Below are 25,375 nucleotides of genomic sequence, written 5' to 3' on the forward strand. Positions count from 1 at the left end.
ACCAGAACAGGTTTTCACAGTCAATTTGCAAACCTTCAATTAGGGTCAAGAAAGGCTGTAAAAGCTCTGATCACTTTTCTATATCTAACAAATACAGTCTTTTAAAACACTGTCAAAAATGACATGCAATGTGCGGACCTACCTACTGCTATCAACCAGACCTTGGTGTGTGGGACTGTGACGATGGATAGTGTTTTTTTCTCGGAACCCTCAAATCTCATGAAAGGACATTGATTTTGTTTCTTTATCAAAAATATTAGCTTTCTTCCAGCAAAGACATAGTGCAAGTTGTGGTTTCCTTCCTCTTTGGGTGGTAGGTCTCTGCTGGAGATTCTTAAGATTTCTGACCACAGCATGCATAAGTTACACTCCAAGAAAAGGGAAAATAAAGCGCATGAAATAAAGAAGATAGGAAAAAGAATGACCAATTTACTCTCTGGTATGAAAGACTTCCAACTCCCTGTAAGCATGTCAGCCCTGGGGGTGTGTGGCCTGATGCCCATGGAGTCAAGATACATGAGCCTATTGCTCCAGCACCCAGTCCCACAGAGGACTGTTTCCTGCCTGAGACGATGGCTGAGGACAGAGGCATACCGAGGGGGCCCCACGTATTCCCAGAGAGAAAGCCGCCAACAACTCAGGCCACAAGGAGCAGCACCTGCCCCACTCAGACACTGAAGGTGGCAGTCCACGAGACTTGGCAAGATAGCGGCCCACCAATGCAGGACGGACGCTAAGTTGTAGCTATCTAAACTCACAGCCAGCTTCACAACAGGGAGGGGGTATAGCTGAAGGGCACCCCAGAGAGCTGTGGCATCCTCAGCCCAGGGTGAAGATGCCCAGCTGGGTACCTCTGAGCTGCTGTTGCCACATGGAAAGCAGCAGTGGAGGCACAGAACTAGAGGCACAGCAGCATAGACGTGAGCGTGGGGTGTTCATACCTGTGAGGGCGGTTGGGTCTCTCTCCAAGGGCGGGACTACCAACAGACTCCCCAACCAGAGAGTGGAGTCGCACAATCAGGGATCGGCAGAGACTGATCAGGGACTACAAACTCACACTGCAGTGATTCTGGCAGCTATAAGGGATACCAAAACAGCACTGGAATCTTAGATTGATGCAGTGGTGCTCGACCAGGGGCTCCTGCAAACTGATCATAGGAAGCCTGCTGACAGTGTGGGGTAGACTGAATCCACACAGTCCTAGGTAGAGCTCATGTTCCCAGATAGTGATAAAAAGATTTGTTCCATGCAGACGACCATCAAACAGCTGATGGAGAGGGTGGAAGATGCAGAGTGTTGGCCCTGAAGTAATAATTTAGAACTGGTGGGGATCCTAGAGAGTGCAGAGGGCCCCAGTTTGGAACTGTTTTAGTTGACAGTACTGGGAGGCAAGGGCTCAACAATGTTTACACATAAGAGTGCTGACAGACCACCTTGACCAATTGTGGCCAGACTGCTGACCTGATAGTATGATGCCCCAGTTACCAGCACAGCATTTGAGGGTTGATGTTTTCACCCCGAGTATTTTCCATCTGTGCATGCAGTGTTGCACTGGGGAGTATGAATGCATGTACTATGTGTCAGTGATATGAGTGTGGATTATGTGAATGAAGTATCAGTTTGGGGAAATTGTTTCTTGTTTGGAAAATTCGTTTTAGTGTCTAAAGAGGAAATGTCAATGTTTTTTTGTATAGATTACACGTGGATTATGATTATTCCAAGAAAATGTACTATTAAAATCTGTTGATATATTGGAAATGAAAAATAATGTAAATGAAAAATAGTGTAAAAGAAATGGTATAATGAAAATCATGATCTTTATTCAATTGTTTTTAATGATGTGAATAATAAAATAAAATATATATGAAATATTGATCTATGTGTGGAGAAATTATGAGTCAATGACCCGTTTCTATGCTACATGTTAGTTAGTACTGAAGTAATTAAGGTCAGGTGGGAGAATGTTAATTATTTTTGGTTTACTTCCCCCTTACTCCCAGACCTACAAAGTTTTGTCTCTAGGGGGTGCCTTTTTCAAATTGGATCAGGACCATATCCTGCAAGTGGTGTGCGCTCATGGCCATGGAGAGCTGGACAGCGGAACAGTCAGCATATATCCTGACTACATTAACGCAGTCCAGCATCAAAAAGAAACCTTTATAACAGTCAAGTGTCAGCAGAGTAAATGGAATCTTAAGTATACACTGTTTCCCCCCACAAAACTACGGGTCACTGATAAAGGATAAAGAAGGGACCCACTTTTTGGGTCAGCTGTGGAGGTGTGGAGCCGACCTGGGGTGAAAGGACCCTCTTGTCCTGATGTCCAGAAAAGGGACCGGCCTTCAGAGTGAGAAAGGCAGAAACAGAGACGCAAGCCATGCAGCTAACCGCGAGCGGCCCCAACGACAGATCAAGCAAAGTGTGAGCGGGCTAATGTTGTGGCCGAAATACAACAAGACCGATCCTTTAACTGTGACAAAAGGTTGGCAGCACTAGCAACATACTCAGAGGACACAGCAGGCGACTCTGAGACATTACAGGAGGACCTAGAAGAGATGGTTCTACCAGACATCACTCCGATGACAGCAAATATCATTGGCGGAGTGATTCGTAAAATTGCGGGGTGCCCTCTTGATATATACTGGTTGCTTGATCCACAACATGTTTGTGGGGCTGCACCCCCCTACTGCAGTTTCTATGTGAGAGACTGTTTTATTGCTTGAAATGATTTACCAGCTTTATTTGCTGCAGAGACAGATGCTTCCAGGACTGGGGGTGGCAGGTAGTTTTAGATCCTTGGCACGAGGTTCTTGGGATGGGGGTGGGATGGGGCGGTTGGAGGCATACTTACTTACTTATGCCTACTACCCCTCCTATCAACCAGGACTCTCTAGCCATCTGTGTTCTGGGCTTTTCTTTCAATCTGACTGCAGGTGTAACCTATCTCCATGTAGTCAGCATTGAGGCCTCAGTGCCAGATGTTTTGTATTTTGGCTTTCCTCTTTCCTTTTCCCTTGAGGGTTCCAGGTCAGGGCTTGCCTGGTGGCATCTGATGGGGGCTTGCGAAAGTGTATGACCTATCCAGCCCCATTGTCTTTTCATGATTTCTTCTTGAGTTGGAAGGTCTGCTGCCATAGGTCGTTTTTTCAGAGTGTTTTTGGCCAACGGATTTGGAGGTTTTTCCCAGGCAGGTATTGATGAAGGTCTGGACTTTGTTGGTGGTGGTCACTGTTGTTCTCCAAATTTCAGATCCATACAGAAGGACTGCTTTAACGTTGGTCCTAAAAAGCCTGATCTTGGTTTGCAGCATTAGGTCCTTGGAGATCTTCTTTAGCTGAATGAAGGCAGCCCTTGCTTTGCTGATTCTTGCCTTGAAGTCGGCATCTGTGCCACCCTGCTTGTCTACGATAATGCCCAGGTAGGTGATCTTCCAATGCATTGTCTGAAAGATTCACTGTAGTTGCTGGCCATGTTAGCCTTCAGGATGTTGTTTTTTTCCCCCTAGGGATGTTCAGGTCAAGTTGTGCTGATATGGCTGCCACATGTTGGTCTGGGAGAGTAGGGCCAGGTCGTCTGCAAAGTCCAGGTTGTCGAGCTGCGTCCAAGGTGTCCACTGGATCCAATTTCTTCTACTTGCTGTGGGTGTCTTCATCATCAAGTCAATGGCAAGCAGGAAGAGAAAAGGCAAGAGCCAACAACCCAGGCTTCACTGACCACCTTACAGGTCATTCCCTTGTAAGAGTTTCTGAGGATTCTTACGATTTTGTCTGGCACACCGTAGTGGCAGAGAAGGTTCCAAAGGGTCTCTCTGCCCACACTGTTGAATGCCTTCTCATTGTCGATTAAGTTGACATAGATGGGGGGAGTTCCATTCCATCGACTGCTCAATGATGATGTGCAGTGTTGCAATCTGGTCTGTGCAGGATCTATCTTTGCGGAAACCAGCATGCTGATCTTGTAACTGAGAGTCGACTTGTTCCTTCATTCTGTTCAGGATGACTCTGCTGAACACTTTTCTGGGCGGTGATAGAAGAGTTATCCTTCTATAGCTTACGCAGTTTCTCAGGTCACCTTTCTTACGGACCTGGATACGATTTCCCTCCTTCCTGTTTGATAGCAACTTTTCCTCCTCCCAGATCCTTCCAGACATGGGATAGAACATGTCTACTGATGTTTCAATGTCTGCCTGCAATGCCTCTGTAGGTATGTCATCAGGTCCTGTTGGCTTCCAATTTCTCAGATGTTTCATGGCTTGCCATATTTCTTCCTTGGTTAGTTTGCTGCAGTCGACTGGCAAGTCCTTATCAGCTGGCTGTATGTCTGGAGGAGACTGTGGCACGGGTCATTTCAGCAGTTCAGCAGTTCTTCAGATTGATCCACCCATCTTCCTTCTTTGCCTTCATCACTCATGACTGTCTTCCCAGCTTTGTCTTTAATAGGTCTTTCTGGCTTTCTGTATCTGCTGGACAGTTTCCTTGTTAGGTCCATAGAGTTCTTTCATGTTTCCATGGCTTGCTGCTTCCTGGGCTTCTGTGGCAAGACCATCAATACAACTTTGCTTGTCTGCTCCTAAGCTTCTCTTTGCTTCCTTGTTGGTTTTGGTGTACTTGCCTTGAGCTCTCACTTTTTAATCTCTGGTTTGGCTGGTGTTGAATGCAGCTTTCTTTTCCTTTCTTTCTTGGATTTTGCGGAGAGTCTTGGTGGAGATCCATTCTTTATTCTGGTGTTTCTTGGGACCCAGTACCTCCTGGCAGGTTGAGGTTACTGTTTCTTTGATCTTTTTCCATTGACTTTCTACTAGGTCTTTGTCATCTTCTAGTTCTTGCAGGACTTGAAACTTGTTACTCAGGGTAGTTGAGTATTCACTCCATTTCTGCATCTTTGAGGAAGGTGGTGTTATATCGCTGGTGTTGGTTTGTCGGTTTTAACCATGGTTCCTTCAGCTTTAGCCTGGCTACGACAAGGTGATGGTCTGATGTCAAGTCAGCGCCTCTCATCACTCTCACATCCTGCGGGGATCTTTGAAACTTCTTGACAATGCAGACATGGTCGATCTGATTCTCTGTTAAATGGTCTGGTGACACCCAAGTTGCCATGAGTATTCGTTTGTGTGAGAATCCACTAACCCCTATCATCAGACTGTTCAGAGCACAGAGATCTGCAAGCCTTTCACCATACTCGTTCATGTTGCCAAGGCCATGGTTGTCCATGATTTCTTTGCACAGAGTATAGTCGCTTCTAATCTTGGCATTGAGGTCCCCTATCAGTATGGTGATGTCTCTCAATGCATTTCCCCATGATGGATTAGAGTCTGTTGTAAAACTGTTCTTTTTCCTCTTCTTTGCTGTCATTTGTAGGTACATAGGACTGGATTCATGTTGATCTTCGTTATATTTGTGCAGAAGGTCACTGTGACGATTCTGGGACTGTGGCTTCCCATTCAACCAGGGCTCTGTTGGCTGTTGATGTAAGCATCAGTGCTACTCCCTGAGTGTTTGGGACTTTCTCTTCCTCGTGTTCAGAATACTGCAGCATTCCTCCTGGAGACAGTCTTTTCTGTGCAGACTGTGTCCATCTGGTCTTGCTGATGCCAAGCAGTGCAAGGTTGTATTTTTCCTCCCCGCTGCCACTTAGGCTGTCTTACCTGTCTCATTCATTGTCCTTAAATTCCATGTTCGGATGGTGATGGTCTTGGTCGAAAGCAGGCGGATCGGCTTTGTGGTTTTCAGGGATCTCTGGCTTTCACCACAAGGCGTCGTAGCTCTCCATGAAGGAGATTCCTCTCTCCCCAAGTCAAAGATGTCTTTTGGTTGATTTTCCAGTTCCTAGAATTTTTTTATATGGTGCTGTATCTAACCCCATGCATAAGCAGGGCTGTTTCCACGGAGGGGGGGGTTGGGGTGAAGCGGGGCCAGTCAAGCCCATAGTACTGCGTGGCCTAATTAAATCTGAGGCCTCCATATTTAATGGTAACTTTTAAACTTCTCTTCCGATTCTTTTCCCCCTTTTTTATGATCTGCAAACAAACGTGCTATGGAGCCCTTGGCTCGACCGACGTATATAAATAAATATTGTGGTTCCACACCCTAAGGCAGCGAGTAGTGCGCACCTGCAAGACAGCTGAGTATTACCGCTAAAGGCTGACGAGAGTATCTACGCATGCTTTTCTTTCCATTTTGCTTTCACTTGGTTGTGCGCAACTCAGTGAAGATGGAACAGCAGCACAATTGCTTAATGGATCGTCAGATAATAATGGCTCTTCCTCCACCATGTGATTCAAGGTGTCTGACATGATTCCTGAACTTAGAGCAAGCCCGGGCCTGAAAGAGAAAGCGTGGGCCAGGCAGGTAAGAGGATTGCATTATGTAGTTTTCAAAGCTGCAAACGTGGCATTATAAAATTGAACTAGAGCAGACTGAGATAACATCTCTCCACATGAAGGCTTTGTAGCATCAGATAAGGAAACATTAGTTTTTCTAAAAATGAGACCAAATGACTTGGATGAAATAACTTGCTTTCGTGGGTATTACACCACAGCTCTTTAATTATGTTGATTAGTGCTTTAAGTTGGATGAAATGGGGTGGAGGTCTCTAACATAGACGCGGCTAAAGAAATGTAATTAAGATTCCTTGCCAAGAGGAGTTGCCTATGTCATTGAGGTTGTGGGTGAAATCATGTGCTTCACACAGCATGCCACCTAACAAATATATAGGCATCTCTTTGTGAGTTTTCTTTTATTAAACCCAGACATATAGATCATGTCAAAGGACATATAACAAAATCAATTCACACCTATTAGCTTTTCCAGTGCCTGTTAGCAGTATCAAATCAATTGGCAACAACAATAATTTTTTTTTGCATAACTAGAATTGTAAATATGAGAGTTTGAATTAATGATTACCAAGGTCTTTGAAAAGGTTAGTGGTCTTCAGAGCGTTTAAATCTCTCCTTTCTCCCCTTTACTTTCCTCTGCAGTCTCTCATACAATTAGACACTAACTTACTTTTTCTCCCCTCCATCTCTCTGAAATCCTCTATCTGCATATCTAACAAGCCGTCTCTTTCCTCTTCAGCACCATTTTCACTCTCTCCTGCACGCAAGTCCTTTTGTCTCTTCCACTTCACCATTTCTGCCACACATGTAACCCACCCCCTCACCTTTAAGAATGAATTTTCTTTTGTTTTGTTGCAGTCAGTCAGTCAGAAGTAACTTTATTTCGCCATCACAATGAGGGCATAAAAAGTATACTACAAATAAAACATTTATCAGTATTAAGCTTAAAATACAAAAGTTATAGCAGGAAGTTCCAACAGCGAATACATGTTAAAATATATTAATCCTATTAAAAAGATAGAAAAGATAAAATTCATATACAAGCACAGTTATTGCAACAATTCAATAAATCAGTTCCTATATTTAGTATAAAGTTCATCAAGTTGAACGTCTCTTTTTTAAAGCAGATAAGAGGAAAGACGCTACTGAAAGACATGTAAAGGGGTCAGATAATAACTGCAAAAAATTGATTTTACGCATAGGGGGACAGTAAACCTTTTCCTTTTGTCACAATAATGTTTACAAAAAACCAGGAAATGCAAATCATTCTGAATAGATCGATCATCACATGCACAAAATGGGAGATCGGAAACTGCATAAGTATTACGTGGAAGGCCTAACATCAAGGGGATGTAGTTTAACCGTAATCTCGCCAATATATATCTGTGTTGTAGATTAGTGACGAACGATAGATATGTTAAATTCATACCCATTTGCATAATGCTCGGTCCCGTCAGGAATGCTCTAACTGTCGATAGCTTACTATTTAAAAAATTCCGTCTTGCCTGCAGTCTAGACAATAAATGGATTTTAAAATCTTTTTTAGAAATAGATCGGCAGGATATAGGGCCCACAAAGAGATGGTGTAGCCCAGAAGCTTTAAGAGTAGATTCGACATAGCGTTGCCAACTGACATTACTCGCACCATCTAGTTGCAAAACGTAATTTGTAATATCCCTTGTGAGCGAAAGAGTCACCTTCTGCCATATCGAATGCCACATTAGAATTGACGCCACACAAATTTTTGTTATGTAAGGGACTCTTAGCTCCATGTGACAGTTAAAATTAGAGCATGACTTTGGTAACGAGACTAACTTTGTTTTAAAATTGTCTTCTATACAATGCAGTTGCGAGCAGTCTCTGATGCCCCAGACAGCCGCTTCATAAGTGGCAGCAGATACCGTTTTTGCCTCATAAACTGTCTTTATTGCTTCATTATGTTCTGAACCAGTTTTTTTTATACATTTAAATAATGCCCCAATGTTCTTTTCCATCTGCAGCCCCCTTTTTAGAACCATAGTTAGCCGGTTATTTTGACGATCGAACATAATCCCTAAATAGTTAAAAGAATCCACAACTCCCAGCTTGCCCCCTTCAACATTAATTTGTGGTTATTTCCACTGCTTGGTACCTGCCACTAGGACAAAGGACTTTGAATAGTTAATTTTCATATCCAGCTTGTTCATGAATTGCATGTATTCCAACACTAGGCGACGCAGCGCATTGCTGGTACGAGCTTAAATTACTGCGTCGTCCGCATATAGTAGTATTGGTACTTGTAATGAATTAATATAAGGAACATCTGGAGTGGATCCTAGGAGAGCGGATTCAACATCATTAGTATATAGTGCAAATAAGAAGGGCGCCAGAACGCACCCCTGTCTCATGCCTCTAGCAATTTTTAAGTGCGTAGTGCATTCACCTCCCTTTCCATAACAGACACAGGCTGAGGCACCTGAGTACAGATCATGGATAATGTTAATAATCTGTAAATCACTCCCCATTGCCTCCACGATCAGCAAGAGCCTAGGCTGTGCCACGCAGTCGAAGGCTGCTGACAGATCCATGAAGGCAAGATACAAATGATCATTTTTGGCTGCAGTGTATTTTGCTATTATTAGGCTTAGGTTCAGGCACTGATCCTCAGTGCCTTTCCCTTTTCTGAAGACAACCTGACATGGGATTATAATATTATTTTCCAGGGCCCATTCCTCAAGCCTATTTAAAAGCAGGCGGCCCATTAGTTTTGCAGAGGATTCTATCAAAGATATAGGTCTATAATCTTTCGGAATTGACCTATCCCCCTTTTCATAAATAGGGACAATAACTTCGTTTTTCATACTGGGGGAGCACCTATTCAGGCAATTTTATTAAAAATATTTGTTAAAAGAGGGGCCCAGAGATCTTGATTATCCACGAACAGATCAATTGGGACACCATCAGGTCCCAATGCCTTTGCACGTTTACACTTGTTTAAAGCATACTTACTTCTTCTGGTGTAAAACTAATCATATTTCCTATCCCAGTTAAGGTTACAGAGGTAGGATGAGAAATTACCTTTTCATTGGATCCAAACACACCTTCAAAATGTGTAACCCATTCCTCCTGTTCAACATGGGTATCTGTAGAAATAGACTGATTGTCTCTTACAAAAGGTACATTAATAACAGACCAAAAGGCTTGCAAAGTTTTTAATAAAGCCGCCTTTTGCAAATTTTCCCACCACTCTTCCTTTAGGGCTTTCAACCTTAATAACCTTGCTTTTTTTATAAGCCTGTTGCAATGACTTACCCAAAGGTAAGTTACGGGGTTTGGACTTCAAGGCCATGTGAAGATTTCCTAGTGATTTATCGCAGTCCTCATCAAACCAACTATATTTCTTGCGATGGCCATTGCGTATAACACAAATTAAGTTATTTTTAACTTCTGATAGAATCAGCTCAAAAGCTGAGACCATGTTATCGTCAAGAATAGGATCTAAACAAACCATTATCTCCTCAAGTCGGTAGGAAACTAAGTTATCCAAGAACCTCCCTGTGTCAACTTTATCCCACTTCAAGACAATTCCGTTCTCCCTTGCAATTACTGGGTTTACATGAAGTTTGAAAATAGGTTCTTTTTTTATTAGAGAGGGGATAAGAATTATTGCAGCTTGGTCACTGAAAGCATAAAACATTAATCTTGAAATGAGAAAATAACCCTCTTGTCGGATCAGAAACCAAGACATAATCAAGGGTAGAGGAGAAAGAACGATTTAAAAAGGTATATCCTAACTGACCAGTTACAATTTCAAAAACACAAAATTATTTATAGTTAATAATCTTTTTAGGGCATTACCGTACTCAGAGTGACTAAAAGGAGGAACACTCTCTCCATCGTCATCCAACATTCCACATACTGGGGAGTTCATCTTATCACAAGGGTGAGCATTAAAGTCCCCAAGCCAGATTATGTTACAGGGTTTAGTACATTTGTTTTGCAAATATTCAATATCTCTTTCTAAGGGGGCTAACACAGCTGCTTGATTGCTACCAAAATTAATATAATATAAATGAATAAGGGGCCAGTATTGATCCACACAATAGTCTAATAAAATGATATGATAGTATGATAATGAGTTTAAAAAGGATTTCACTTTAAGGAGGAAGCATTGTAAAATAGGGTCAATAACCCACCCTTAGCGTGACCAGCTGGTGAGGGTATAGCAGGAGTTTGAAATGAGCGATACCCATTCAGATGTATTGGTTCAAGTTCCCAAGTCTCTTGTTAGCACACTATATCTTTAGATGTTAGCAAAGACAACCATTCCATATTAGATCTTTTTTTAGTATAACCATCAATGTTCCAGGATAGTACCGCAACAGACCCTGAAGTATTCTCGTGATGTATCGGTGTCAAGGACAGATTCGGGCTCTCTATCTGCGTACTTATCTGTTCTTGCGAAATTGCAACTGGGGCAGTAAACGGAAGGGGCCCATTTAACATTGCAATATCACCATCACCATTGACTATACGGCTCTGTTCATCCAGTCAATCACATATAGGCATACCTTCCAATGCAGTAAATCTATTACTAAGAGGTAATGGTGAAACTAAGGGAAGAAAAGGCTGATTTAACCAATAACAAAAGGGCTTCCAAGCGTTATGTGCTACAAGCCGAGGAGGCTGAGGTGAGAAATAAGGTTTATAAAAGAAACCCAGTAGAAGGGCACAAATTTCAGACTAGAATGATGGAATACTTGGTAACATAGTTAATAGGTCACCCACTATATGTTGGTTATCGAAATTTAGTACACTGCAATCACCTTTGATAGTCTTGGGAGCTCTCCCTACCCAATTAACCCTCCTAGCCATAATTATATGTTTATGCACCTTAAAGTTTCCACCTATACAGTTGGATAACCAATGCTGAGACTTATGAATTACGTGTTCCATAGATTCTGCTAGATTTGTCTTTAATTCAGGGACATTAACTAGGATTACGACATACGGACAGGCTGCTGGTGGAAGATCTAACCTTTCTTTAGATTTCTCAGCTTCTGCTAGGTGCTGAGAAGCCCCCCTTCCCAAACAAGGAACCATAGCTCCATCCTCTAGGGAAGGAGTAGTAGACGGATTAACATAGGGGTGGGTGTTCATAATCCCATTGGATCCTTTAGATTCAACATGCGGCCTATTGGAGCCAGTTTATGCTATGGTATTTTGGGTTAGAGCATGATGATGGTTATGTGTAGTCTCTCTCAATTTAATTGCTGAATCACAAGCAGAACCCGATAAGTGGGTAGATAACCCTATCGCTTGTCGGTAATCGCGACTTCCTGTTTTATCTGGCGCCACAAGAGGCACCATAGATGGCATCCTAGCTGGCAGGGAAGAGAGCCTTGCATCATCTATTAATTTAACAGTATTTTGGGGTGATTGATTCAATGGATAGGCGGCCTCCAAAGAAGATATTTTTCCCTCTATTTGGGTTAGCCTATGCATTATAGGGTTTAAAAGTACAGTCATCATAGTCTCAATTCTTGTCAACAAATCAAATTCATAAACAAGGTCATTCCCCAAATTTGGTTGGTTAGTAATATCATTTTGCCTTGTAGCTCTAGTAGATCTTGAGTGTAAGGGGAGTTCTGAGTCCAATTCCTCGTTCCCAGTGGATTTCTCTGTGCAAACTCTTTTCAATGTTTTTTGCTTTAATGGACAACCTCCCTTTCTCTTCCTAGTCCTTGGCTCTGTATAGTTAGTCTCCGCCTGGAGAGACGGTAACTGCTTCTCAATGGCTTTAGAGTGTTCAGGTGTTACATCAGATGTAGAAGCTATAATCGTCATTGTGACTATAGTGGAGCTAGACTCACTTATGGTTTGCCCAGAAATCGGATAATCAGTAGCTAAGGCTCCTCCACCCAAGGAGGAACGTTTTTGAACAATTAGTGAGTCCAGTGAAAGCCTTCTCTCTGTTAGCTCTATTTCATGTGCAAGGACAGATTCAGTCTTCGTTAAAAAGGCATCGAGGGTCCCAACATATCGAACCCCTTGCTTTTCCTTGTGAACCCTCCTTTTGCTCATTTTAATCCTCAAAATGCAATTTCCAGGTGTGGTATACAAAGCCCAGACAGAGTTAGTCAAGAGATGTTAGAATTACTGCTCCAATACATAATGTGAGCACAACAGTACCTTATGACTGGATCAACAGATGGAAGGGGCTAGGCCCGCACCGCGGGAGCCCTGGGCAGTTTTTATGTGCCTCCGGGCGCTGATAGGTGACGATAGCACCGCCTGGCGGTAGGCCTCCTGGGAGATGGAGTCCTCTCCACTGCTCTCGGGTGGAAGAAAGTGCTGCATGCTCGCCCCCCTCCTCCCCGCGGGAGAAAGGTGTGGCGTGCCTTGCCTTGCCCTCCAACGAAAAGGTGCTGTGTGCTTTTGCGAGCGTCCCACGCCACGGGAGACCTGGGCAGTTTTTATGCGCCTCTGGGCGCTGATAGGTGATGATGGCGCCTCCTGGCGCTAGTCCTCCTGGGAGAAGTAGTCCTCTCCACGGCCCTCGGTGAAAGAAAGTGCTGCGTGCTCGCCCCCCCAGTGGGAGAAAGTTGCGGCGTGCCTTGCCCTCCGACGATAAGGTGTTGTGTGCTTTTGCGTGCTGTCAATATTTCCAAAGTGGAGCACCAGTTCACACACTTTACCATAGAATCACAAATACAGTTGGTACATATGTGAGTGTCGCTATGCACGCTCTGCAGAGAGGCCAACGACTGGATGTGCATGTAGTCTGCACACCTTTATGATGTTCTTACAGCCTCTGCAAGAAATTCCCACTGCATTCAGCATAAACACTCACCCACAACCTGAATTCGGCAGGAAATCTAAGTGGTAACTCAGTTCACTGTATGCACTATACAAAAGTTATATGTTGCATGATGAAAAACTACATGTGAAACACGACATCAGCAAAAACTAAAGAATTTATAGAGGATGTAACATGAAGTAAAACATGTCAAAAGTAAACAGGGACTGCATCGCTGACATGGAGTAACTTAAGGATTTTTACAAAAACGCTCAAAGACTTGGTCCAGGACATTTTTTCTATTTCCAGATCGAGGACCCCAAGGATTTTTGTATCTCATAAGAGAGCTTATAGTGCCGTCCTTATGCTAGCACCATATGGAGGACCCAAGCAGTTGTAGCACACTAGGTAGCCAAAGTTCTAATCCATCACCATTGTGGATTAACATACAGCTCTGGCAACATGCCAGTTAAAGTACCCTATGGCAGGATGCTTTCTCAATTCTGGGTACCCAAAAGGTCTATCATCCTATTCAGTCACCATGCAGTGTACATCATGGGTCTATCCCATTTTCATTAAAATATACCAAGACTTTTTCCCATCATTGTACAAGGTTAATTTCAATCACAGTTTGTTTCCATCGCCATCTAAAGGGCATTTAGCCATCTTGCTAGTGTGCGGCAGAGGTTGTAACTGCTGGACAATGTTACCAAATGATTTATGCCTCATTTAGAGTATCACAAAATTATCCTATGTTTGTGCAAAATGGTAGAATTATTTTTGCACCTATTCCACGCCATGGACTGATTAAGGGCGATTCACAACCACCACACTATCAATGTTTGTACATGTGGTAAAGCTGCATGGTTTTAGCACCACATGTGACCAAAATATTGTTGTGGTGCATGACCAAAAACTGTGGTTATACAACTTTTTTTCAGTGACTGCACTGTTCAGAAGAAAACAAGTTACTTACCTGTAACTTTGGTTCTCCGGTATTGGTAACTTTCATAGATTCCCATAGCTTGTATCATTCCCCGTCGTCGGAATGGGAGTCTCTGTAAATAAAAAAATAACATAGCAGTAGGTACAAAAAAAGAAGGAAAGGCCTAGGCCTCATCACATCTTGTAGCATATCCACCTCTTTTTGTAAAAGAGACCAAAATAAAGCAACAACCAATCAGAATAGCCTCACCCCACAGAACCCTCCTGAGAGAACCAAAGAGCCTCAGATTTTCGTAGCCGTTGTATAACAGTATAACAAAACATACTGAAGGCTGAGCTTTCCCAGGGGAGGAGGGTAGGCGCATGGGAATCTATGAAAGTTACCAATACTGGAGAACCAAAGTTACAGGTAAGTAACTTGTTTTCTTACTCCAGTATAGGAACTTTCATAGATTCCCATAGCTTGTATCAGAGTAGCTAGCAGTCAGAAGTACATTTTGCTCTCTCCTTGTTTTAAAAACCAGTGCAATAACATTTAAGAATAACAGTAAAAATACATATAATTCCAAAACCAAAATGTGCCAATAACAAGAAAGAAAGGAAGGAGGGAAGAAAGGAAAGCTCAACACTCAATGGAAGAGGTTCCTCAGGACTGCCTGGCCTACAGCCGTGTCTTCCTGTGTCGAGGCCTCCAGGCAGTAATGTCTTGTGAAGGTGAGCGAGCTGCTCCAAGTTGCAGCCCTGCAGATATCTTTGATCTGGACCCCAGCAAAGAGGGCCATAGAAGAAGCCATGGACCTTGTAGAATGTGCTCCGACTCTACCCTCCAGGGGTTTGCCCGCTGCTGAATGACAAAAACTTATAGCACTGGCCACCCACCGAGCAATACCCTGCTTGGACAGGGGCAAGCCCTTGCGGGGAGTGCTAAATGAAACAAAAAGTCGAGAAGATTTTTGGAAATCTTTAGTACGGTCTAGATAGAATTTCAAACATCTCTGCACATCCAGAGAATGGAGTGATCTTTCCGCCGGCTGAGGAAAGAAAGTCTTAAGGATCACAGGTTCATTTAAATGAAAGTCCGAAGGCACCTTAGGTATGAACTCCGGGTTAGTCCTTAGGATCATTGTATTTTTCTTGAATTGTAGAAAAGGTTCCTGGATTGTCAGAGCCTGTAACTCTCCCATTCTTCTTGCAGCAGTGAGAGCTAGGAGAAGTGCTACCTTCCAGGAAAGGAATTTCAAATCTGCTCGATGAATTGGCTCAAAGGGATGCTTCATCAGCTGGGTGAGAACCAAATTCAAATACCACATAGGAGGCGGAAGCCTCACAGGAGGAAAGACTCCAAAGAGGCCTTTGAGGAACTGCTTGACAATCCTGGCTGACCAAAGAGAAGGACCAGATGCAGTGCGTCTATAACGAGAAACTGCCGCCAAATGAACCTTAATGGATGAATGAGCCAGCCCAGCTTTAGCCAAAGACATGAAATATGGAAGAACTTGGTGAGGTTGAGATGTAAAAGGGTCGAACCCCTCCTGCTGACACTAGATGCAGAATCTCTTCCATTTTAAACGGTATGTCTTATTAGTAGATGGAGCTCTGGCCTGAGAAAGCACCTCCTTAATCTCCTCCGAGAGATCTAGCCCAAGAAACTCTCGCTGCTCAGGAGCCATGCTGTTAGGTGTAAGGAGCGAGGGTCCGAATGCCCTATCTGGCCCTGGGACATCGTGAGAAGGTCTGGGACCATCCTTGGCGGCCGTGGAGGGACCAGGGAGAGAAGATGAAGCTCTGTGAACCAAAACTGCTTTGGCCAAGCTGGAGCTATCAAGATCATCTTGCACGGTTCCGTTTTGATCTTCCTGATAACTCTGGGTATCAACGGAATGGGGGGGAAAGCGTATACAAATGCGCCTGACCAGGCTATCAAAAGCGCATTCCCCAGCGATCCTCAATGGTGTAGCTTGCTGGCGTAAAACAGGCACTTTTTGTTCTCTGGAGTTGCAAAGAGGTCTATTGCAGATCTGCCCCACCGGTGAAAGATTTCCTGCAAGACAGTCTGGTTCAGTTCCCATTCGTGGCTGACTGACGACAGCCTGCTGAGCATGTCCGCCTTTTCGTTTAGTATTCCTGAAAGATGTTCTGCCTTCAGAGATATCCTGTGAAGGATAGCCCAACTCCAAATCCTCTGGGCTTCCTGTGACAACGGAAGAGAACTGGTACCCCCTTCTTTGTTTATGTAGTGCATGGCTGTGGTGTTGTCCGTGCGGACAAGAACCGTCGAACAGCAGCCGTGGAAGAAAAGCCCGAAGAGCCAGACAAATTGCCCTGAGTTCCAGGAGACTGATATGAAGAAGGCGGTGCTGAGGTAACCAATGACCGCTTACATATAAATATTGTAACACCGCGCCCCAGCCTTCCAGCGAGGCATCTGTAGTTACAACTTGAGGAGCTGGATCGAGTACGAAGGATAGACCTTGGGATATATTCTGTTCCTTCGTCCACCACAAGGCGGCCTTTTTCATAGCCGGAGTGATCATAACCTTGTCGAAGGATCCGTCCACTTGTCGCCATTGTAGGTCGAGTTGGTCCGTAACCTGCAGTGAGGCATTAAAGGAATGCAAGAGGAAATTGTTCCTAGCAGGGATTTGTAATGGCGAACTGAAAGACACCTTCTTCTTCTCAACAACTGAGCCATGGACATCAGTTTTCCTTGCCTTTCGAGGGATGGAGAAGCCTTGTTGAGAGTCGTGTCTAGAATGGCTCCTTGGACAGACAGAGAGATGACTTTTTCCTGTTGAGAATTAGGCCCAGATTGCTGAACAGACGCGTACATGCATCGACTGTTTCCTCCGCTGTCTGTCTGGACGGGGCCTTCAGCAACCAATCACCCAGGTAGGGAAAGACTTGAAAATGCTGCTTCCTGAGGAAAGCTGCCACCGGCGCTAACACCTTGGTAAAGATCCTTGGAGCAGACCGAAGTCCAAAAGGTAGAACCTTGAACTGAAAGTGCCTCTTGCCTACTGTAAACCGTAGAAACTTCCTGTGGGCTGGATGAATGGGTATGTGAAAATAGGCATCCTCGAGATCGAGAGTGGCCATAAAATCCCCCGGATTGAGTAGACGTAAATTGTCCTGGAGAGACACCATGTGAAAGGATTGCTTTATGAGATAGGTGTTTAGCTCCCTGAGATCTAAAATGGGGCGCCATTTTTCCAGCGTCTTCTTGATCAGAAAAAATCGTGCGTAAAAACCCTCTCCCTTCCATTCACAATAAGGAGATGAAGATCAGAACATCTGTACCATTACAGTCCACGGCAGTCCCAATGGATAGTAAACAGAGAAAGTTCAAATATTTTTTATGAAAACCTGACTGAAGCATTTGCAAAACCATATGTGCACCATTACAGCAACCATACAAGCAAACCCCTGTCTCAGTTCAAGGACATTTGGCATATGCCTACCACAGTTACTGCAGTCTCTACATAGTGCAGCACCATTGAACCAGTCAGGAAACAGAAGACTCATTTTTTTTTTGTTGGACTTGGCCCTTTCTGCAGTGTCATCCCCCAAACTTTTTGACTTTACCCTCCTGTTTTCCGAACCTGTTACTGTTGGGTTTTAGACTCTGTGCACTTTACCACTGCTAACCAGTGCTAAAGTGTTTGTGCTCTCTCCTAAAAACATGGTAGAATTGACTTATGCCCAATTGGTCTATTTGTAATTTGTTTGTACGTACCTGATAAAATAGTAGTAAATGTGCCCAAGACCTGTAAATTAAATGCTAGCCGTGTCCCTGCAGCACTGCTTGTGCTGCCAACTTAAGTAGCCCTTTAAACATGTCTCAGGTCTGCCATTGCAGCCTGTGTATGCAGTTTTAAACTGCCATTGCAACAAGATAAACCTTTTGCCAGGCCTAAACCTTCCATTTTAATCCATATACGTCACCCCAAGGGTCGGCCCTGAACAGCCCAAAGGCCAAGGTGCAGTGTATTTAGTTTTACATGTCCTGTTAGTGAAAAACTCTTACATTAGTTTTTCTCTGCTGCAAGGCCTTCCTCTCCCATAGGATAACATTAAGTTTTCTTATTACATTTAATAAGCAAAAAGATTCAATTTGAAACAGGTAAGGTTGATAAGTGATATCTTTCAATTGGGAACAGGTATGAATTTTGAGGTTGGTGTCTTTGGAAATGTAATTAAAAGCCCCCTTTAACGGTAAACAAAGATTTATAATCACAATTCTGAAAATGCCACGTTTTGAAAGTTGGCATTTTCTTGATCTAACATTTGTTGCCTGTAGACACTGTTCCTGGGTCACATTACTATGTGTAGCAGGCAATTGGTCTTTGTGTATTGCACCCAGACTGTGAGACAGAGGATAGCTAGGTGTTGGCAGGATGGGCCATTCTGAGTAGATGAGGGGAGGAGCTGTCAATTACCACACTTGCACATCACTAAAGCACTGCCTGAGCACTCTCACAATGGAGTTTGGCACAGGCCTTTTGTGACACCAGACAAGCTGAGGCCAGGAAAGGGAGGAAAGTGATGCCTGACATCTCAGGGAGAGGGAGCTTAAGAAGCTTCCTCTATTTCAAAGTAGGCATCATGGATAGATATTAGACCCTTAGACTCAACTCTTCAGTACACTTCTGGACGTGAGGACTATGCCCAGAAGAAGGACTACTGTGCTGCTGAAAGGGCTGCCACTCGACTGACCCACTGCGCTGACCTGCTGCTCTCTTTCCTGGGTGAGAAAGAGTAGATCTGCATCTCTAAACCCAGGATCCCAGCCAGAGTAACTCCAGGGGCTAGTTGACTGGCCTCCTGATCAGAAGCCTCAGGGACAGAAAATACTTCTAACAACCTTGAACCCAGCATCTGGACTCTACCATCTGTGAGTCTTCCCTCTCAAGTGGTGCCATCCCAGTCCAGGATCCCCAGAAGTAGGCCTGAAGGTGCCCTGTCAGCCCATTAATGGTTTCAACAGAACTGATCCATCAACTCCAAGGCACATCTCCTGCTAAACCGGCACTAACCATCTGCTTCACAATGCATCGCCATTGGAGCCAACACATCTCCTCTGCTGAGTGGACTTCCCTGAAGCTAGGACATTACCTGACCCAACACAGCCCATCAGAACCACTACGGTGTGATGCAACTTCATGCAAGGACATTGCCTCACCCAACGAAGCCCATCGGAACTGCTGATGCGTGACTCATTTCCATTTAAGGGCATCACATCACACTTCACAGCTCCTCGGAACCACTGATGTGCCTCACATTGCCTATACTGCGTGGTGCATCCAAAATACCGGACTCCGCATCTCTTTGCAAGCAGGATTTAAGGTACTCTTGCTCAGCAGGCCTAACTGGGTCCCTGTAGCCAGCCCGTCCTTCATCACAGTCGGCCTGAACTTGTGACTTAGTTCCAGTCCAGTGCGTCCAGATAACCACAGTTGGCTCTATGTGCTTTTTGGTGCTATTTTCACTTCAATCTTTAAATTTGCATAGCGCCAATTCCACTGATTTGATTTTTGTTGTTTTGGCTGTATTTATTAAAATGTGTTCTATATTTTTCTACATTGGCATGGGAATTTTCTTTTGTGTTATAATTTCACTTTATTAATTTTTGAAATGCTGCATAAATTCTTTACACATTGCCTCTAAGTTAAGCCTGACTGATTTTTGCCGAGATAGCAGAGGGTTGAGCACAGGTTAATTTAGGGTGTGCTTGAGACTCCACCCCGATTAGGACTTTGGTTGCTGTTTGAGTAGGGCTTCACCCCTTTCAACCAGTAACCCAATTTCTTATAGTTATGTTTGTGGGTCAGTGTACAAGCCTGGGTGCCCCAATCGCAAACCTGAAGGGTCACCACCTCAGTTGATCTTTGGGTTCCTATGAGGAGATAATGCACATTATCACCGGCCTGACCATTTTTTCATTGTTCATGGTGGACTGACACTGTTCAATAAACTATTAGTATCAAGCAGAGTTAGAGGAGGTGACTGCAATATGTTGTAACACTTCAGTATTTACCCAAAAAAGGAAAGTTGTTTGAGTATAACATAGGGACCCGATGTAACTTACAGACCTATAAATGGATAGTCATTTTATAGGTGACTACAGAGAATTCTGCATTACTTTGCTGCTTTCTGTACAAACACATTCAACAGTACTTAGGTTTGCATTTAAAATGCATTTTTTTTATGGGATTCTGAGAACCACTCTTCCTAAAGACAAATTAAGCCCTTCTCCTTTGCAGCAGCAGCAGACTAACCCAATGTGTGTGCAAAAAGATCAGGTGCCAGATCCTTAGAATGGTTGGGGGCTCCACAGGACCATTTCAAAGCGGCGAAATATTTAACCCACATGAAAGGAAAAGTGATTTGTAACATTGTTTTTAACCCTGTGTTAGACATACATTTTCCCTCAATGATAAATATTAGAAATGTGTTTCTATATAGCACTGATTCTAGAAATAGTAAATGTAAATTGAAGGTGTTACAATTACGAAGCTTACTGACCTCAGAATGATGAAAGACTGAGTCCTCCTTCCTTACATTTGAACCTTTTACTTTTACTACATTTGTTGTGCTAAGTTCATAAAGTTTGTTTTTATACTGTTGCCTATGTGGGAAGAGTTTTTGTATTATACATGGCAACCAGACAGGTTCGCTTTTCATGTCATAGTGCGTTTGTTGACACAAATTGGACGCGACAGTTACGTTTGGCTGCCGCACACAGCCCTTGTTCTCACAGCGCAACACACATGCGCTATAGTTTTGCTCCCATGAACCTTGAATACTACGACTAAGCTTTGAAAAGTACGTTCTGAGATTTGGACAATACTTTGAGTAGAGCTTCATCCCAACACCAGGTTACCCCCAGCGGGGAACCTCTGGATTTGACCATGCCTTGAAGCAGCCCAAATCATGAGCAAAACGCGTTGGCTGTTTTGCACAATTCGCTTGTATAGTGTCAAGCAATGAATACAAAGGAATTAAGAACATATTAAGAACAAATTGCCTCTGTCATCGTGATTTCGCTGGTCTGTGGACTATTCCAAGGATTGTGTTTAAACGTCTCTATTTATGTGCCTCTCTTATTTTGTGTCTAAATGTTATATTAAGGTCCACTTACGGTGGCTGGTTCTCAGAGGTGGGCACTTTTTTTAGACGAAATAGGAAACCAGTTGTGGTTTCTAGTATACTGAATTGAACACAGGTAGTGGTGTGGCAATCTAGGTACCCTGCCACCGAGAATCAGTGTGGCCTATGAAAATGCCCAGGTTTCTTGCATGTAATTAGAAATCATTCAGTTCATGAGACCAGATAATCATAGGATGGTAATTTTCCAATTTCCCACAGTTTTTGATGAGTTACATTTCAGGCGGATGATCAGTATTCTTTGTCCATGGCTTGGAGGCGGTGGTCTAGGACAGAGGAGAAAAAGACAGGTTATTGAGCGTCAGGATGCCATGGGTGTATTGTTCATGGCTATAACGCGTCTGATTGAATGATCAGATGAGTTCCCGTAGTTGGCTGAGGTGTGGCAAGATGATGAAACATTGTGTTCCATCCTAGTCAGTACAGAAAGGAGTTGAAGAGGGCAGTGGGTACAAGATGATGCTTCATCTGTTTGAGAGATGAGAGGAGATCCACTCTAGAAAAGTTCCCTAAATACTTTCTACCCAGGGAGCTCTGCCCCCCTCGTCCAGAGAGGCGGTAATTATTCTTATACGAAACCCGGAAAGGATGCGGGAAAATGTGGCTCATACCGCCCGCTCTCATTGCTAAACTTCGATTACAAAATATTAGTTAAGATGCTGCCACTTCAAGATCCTAAGAAGGGCCTACGTCACGCCACAGCAGATGGTCTGCATAGACAGCACTAGATTTGGACATTGTCCCAAGTGCAACTAACACCTCATTCGCACAGATGACATGGATGTGCTTCATATTCAGGGAGGTGAAACAGATGAATGAGCTACAACTGGCCTGCTCCACATTAATGGCCGTACTAGGTTATGTAGATGAGATCCCCAAGATTATGCGCAGATTTGTAGCAATGGTGATGCTACTAGCTAAGCGTGAAATAGTCATGCAAGGGGGCAGCAAACAGAAACCCACGGTCAAAAGCATGATGCACTGTGACACCATAAGTGCGCTATTCACAGAGCTTCAGCCCCCGACATCTCACCCAAAAAACATATGGCAACCATTGAGCCAATACCTACGGCACCAGGACGGCCACGCCACACAAGCAAGTTAGGGGCAACGCGCTGTACTACACGGCGCATAAAGGTGCACAATCACCACATGGAATGCGCTATTGCATTGAAAAGGGAACATCCATTACAACACTGTTATTACATCTCACTGCTTTTAGAACGCAACTGCTTTTACATCGCATGTCATTACAACGCATGTCATTACAACGCATGTCATTACAACACATGTCACTACAACGCATGCTATTACAACGCATGCCATTACAACGCATGCCATTACAACGCATTATAAGATAAGTAATGGATATTTTTAAGTTTTAGGGTGGGTATGGGTTTTGGGGTCGTTGGGAATAGTCATTTTTTACCCCTAAGCTATCCAACACTTTCCCTACTGCTGCACTCACTGGACTGGGAATTATAATTTTTACCCCTAAACTATCCAACACTTTCCCTACTGTTGCACTCACTGGAGTGGGAATAGTAATTTTTACCCCTACACTATCCAACACTTACCCTACTGTTGTACTAAAAGTATTATGCGTTGTAATGGTATGCGTTGTAATGGAATGTGTTGAAATGGTAGTTCTTAAAAATAATTGTAATGGCATGCGTTGTAAAAACATGCGATGTAATGGTAGTTGCAAAGTAAAACCTGTGTTGTAAAAGCATGCGTTGTAACTGTTTGCGTTGTAACGTCATATATTCCACTGAACAACGTGGAATATGGTTGGGGTTGAGACATGCTACAAAGGGCGGGGAACGCAACAGGAATGTCAAAAGTGCAGCATGTGTAGGATATATGATGTGCATGCTTTTTGAGCCAAAAGAGGCAAATGGTTACAAAGGTGAGAAATACTGTGCAGTCATGACATTTTTTGAAAATGACAATATACAAAAAAGATCTTTCTACCCATGTGGGGCGATGCACTGAATCAAAGGCAGTGATGGGTTTAATAATGTTAAGACAGCACAGCCATTTTTGTTAACACTTGGCTTCTGGCTATTCCAGAAAGCTATTTGTGATAGAGGGTTAGTTATTGTCCAAGCCTACTGTGTTAATGAGTTTGTCAAGAACAGCTCTTGCAGAATGTTTGCTATTTGGCAGCGTCTGCTAGATTGAGGTTTTGTTTGTATGCGACTGGCTTCATGTAGGTGGACTTCCAGTCACTGGGATAGATGTCTGCTGATGGTACCTGCATTAGAATGTGACACAATGTTCTGCAGGCTCTAAGACAATGTGTTTTTCTAGACAGTGAATGTATGTAGTATTTGTTCGAATATGTCTGTCTGAAGGTCTTGTTCCCTCTATTTAGGGAAGAACATTTTTGTGCTGTTATTTCTAATACTTTTTTTCTATAGTTGAATATAAGTATGTGATGTGCATATATCAGAGTCCTGATTTGGAGATACAGACAGTATGTCAGCATTTTCTCGTATGTAATACAAATATATATATCTTGCAAAAGACTGTACGCACTTGCATACATCTGCAGCCTGCATACTGTGAGCAAGGGTGAGAACTGTATTTTTTCAGTAGGTTCCACTGGGGTGAAGGAGAAGTTAAGAAGGAGCTACTAAAATGTCGTTTTTTAGATAGTTGATGAAGTCCAGACATTGCTGTAGGAAGTAGTAGAGGGCTTTGTAATGAATATGTTTTTATATGGGTTTTACATGGGTTCGAAGGGGACGTAGTTCCCCTTCCAACCCATGGTATAACAACTCCCTAAAATCCATGCGGAAGGAATGCAAGAAAGCCGAAAGAGTCTGGAGAAGAGAATACAATGATAGGGATAAAGCTATCTACCTGTCTAAACAAAAAGTCTACCACAAAGCTATCCGCTCCGCATGTGCCACCTTCTATACAGACGAAATTAACTCTAGCCCTAACCCCACTAAAGTTATTTTTAAACTAATAGAAGAACTGCAGAGTAGCAGATCTCCCTCCTCCAGCATCACCTCAGCGCAACAATGTGAAGATCTTGCCACATTTTTCGTAGAGAAGGTGCAAAAAATCTACAAATCATTCCCACAGATTGCTTCTGTTGCACCTAACCCCCCTAATTCCATCAGTAATGGCACCATTATGATGTCCATACCTGAAATCTCACAGGAGGATCTTACGAAACTCTGTAAGAAAGTCAAATCTGGATCTCCTGTAGACCCGATGAGACCGGCCCAATTTATCGAATCCCTAGAATTTTTCCTGCCTTCCTTGGCTTCCATATTGAATCTCTCCTTCTCCTCGGCCAATGTCCCGACCGCGTGGAAACAAGCTTGGGTCTCTCCCATCATCAAGAAGCCGACCCTGGACCCCTCCAAGTTGGAGAACTTTAGACCGATCTCACTGCTCCCATGGATATCTAAACTTGCAGAGGCCCACGTTAACATCATCTTATCCCAGCACATGGATCATAATAACATCTTAGACCCATCCCAAAACGGATTCAGGCCGGGACATAGCACCGAGTCTGCCCTCTTAGCCACGTCTGAACATCTACGGACGATACTGGACGCCGGTCAAAGTGCTGCGCTAATTCTGTTAGACCTCAGCGCAGCCTTTGACACGGTCTCCCATAACATTCTACTAAATCGTCTGGCCTATGTAGGAATCTCAGGTCTTGCCCTGGAATGGTTCCGCTCCTTCTTGAAAGACAGATCTTTTCGGGTGTCAGCTCCCCCTTTTCTTTCCCAGCCCTACCCCATCGGACAGGGTGTCCCTCAGGGCTCTGCTCTTAGCCCATCCCTTTTTAACCTATATGTGCAACCACTTGCCTCAGTGGCTAAAGTATGGGATCTCTCGCTAGTATCATACGCAGATGACACGCAGCTAGCCCTCACTCTCACTGAAGGCCCTTCCGCCACGGCCTCAAGATTTAGAGATGGTCTGGCTGCCGTAGCCCAGTGGATGACGGACAATTGCCTGCAGCTCAATGCAGGAAAGACGGAGGTGCTGCTCCTCGGTAAGAACACCAATTACTGGAACGAGCACTGGTTGGCCTTCGTCGCTGGGCACCATCCCACCTCCTAAATCCCTGGTTAAAAACCTTGGCGTCTGGATGGACTCCGCACTTAGCTTCCAGACCCACACAA

General features: G+C 43.8%; 1 protein-coding gene across 1 annotated transcript in view; it reads right to left on the reverse strand.

Annotated features, from left to right (window-relative positions):
- The window catches only part of EFCAB8 (EF-hand calcium binding domain 8), a 3,172,177-nt gene that overhangs the window by 534,860 nt on the left and 2,611,942 nt on the right, over nucleotides 1-25,375 (reverse strand). The window lies entirely within an intron of this gene.

Source organism: Triturus cristatus, chromosome 7, assembly GCF_964204655.1.
Source record: "Triturus cristatus chromosome 7, aTriCri1.1, whole genome shotgun sequence".
NCBI lineage: Eukaryota > Metazoa > Chordata > Amphibia > Caudata > Salamandridae > Triturus > Triturus cristatus.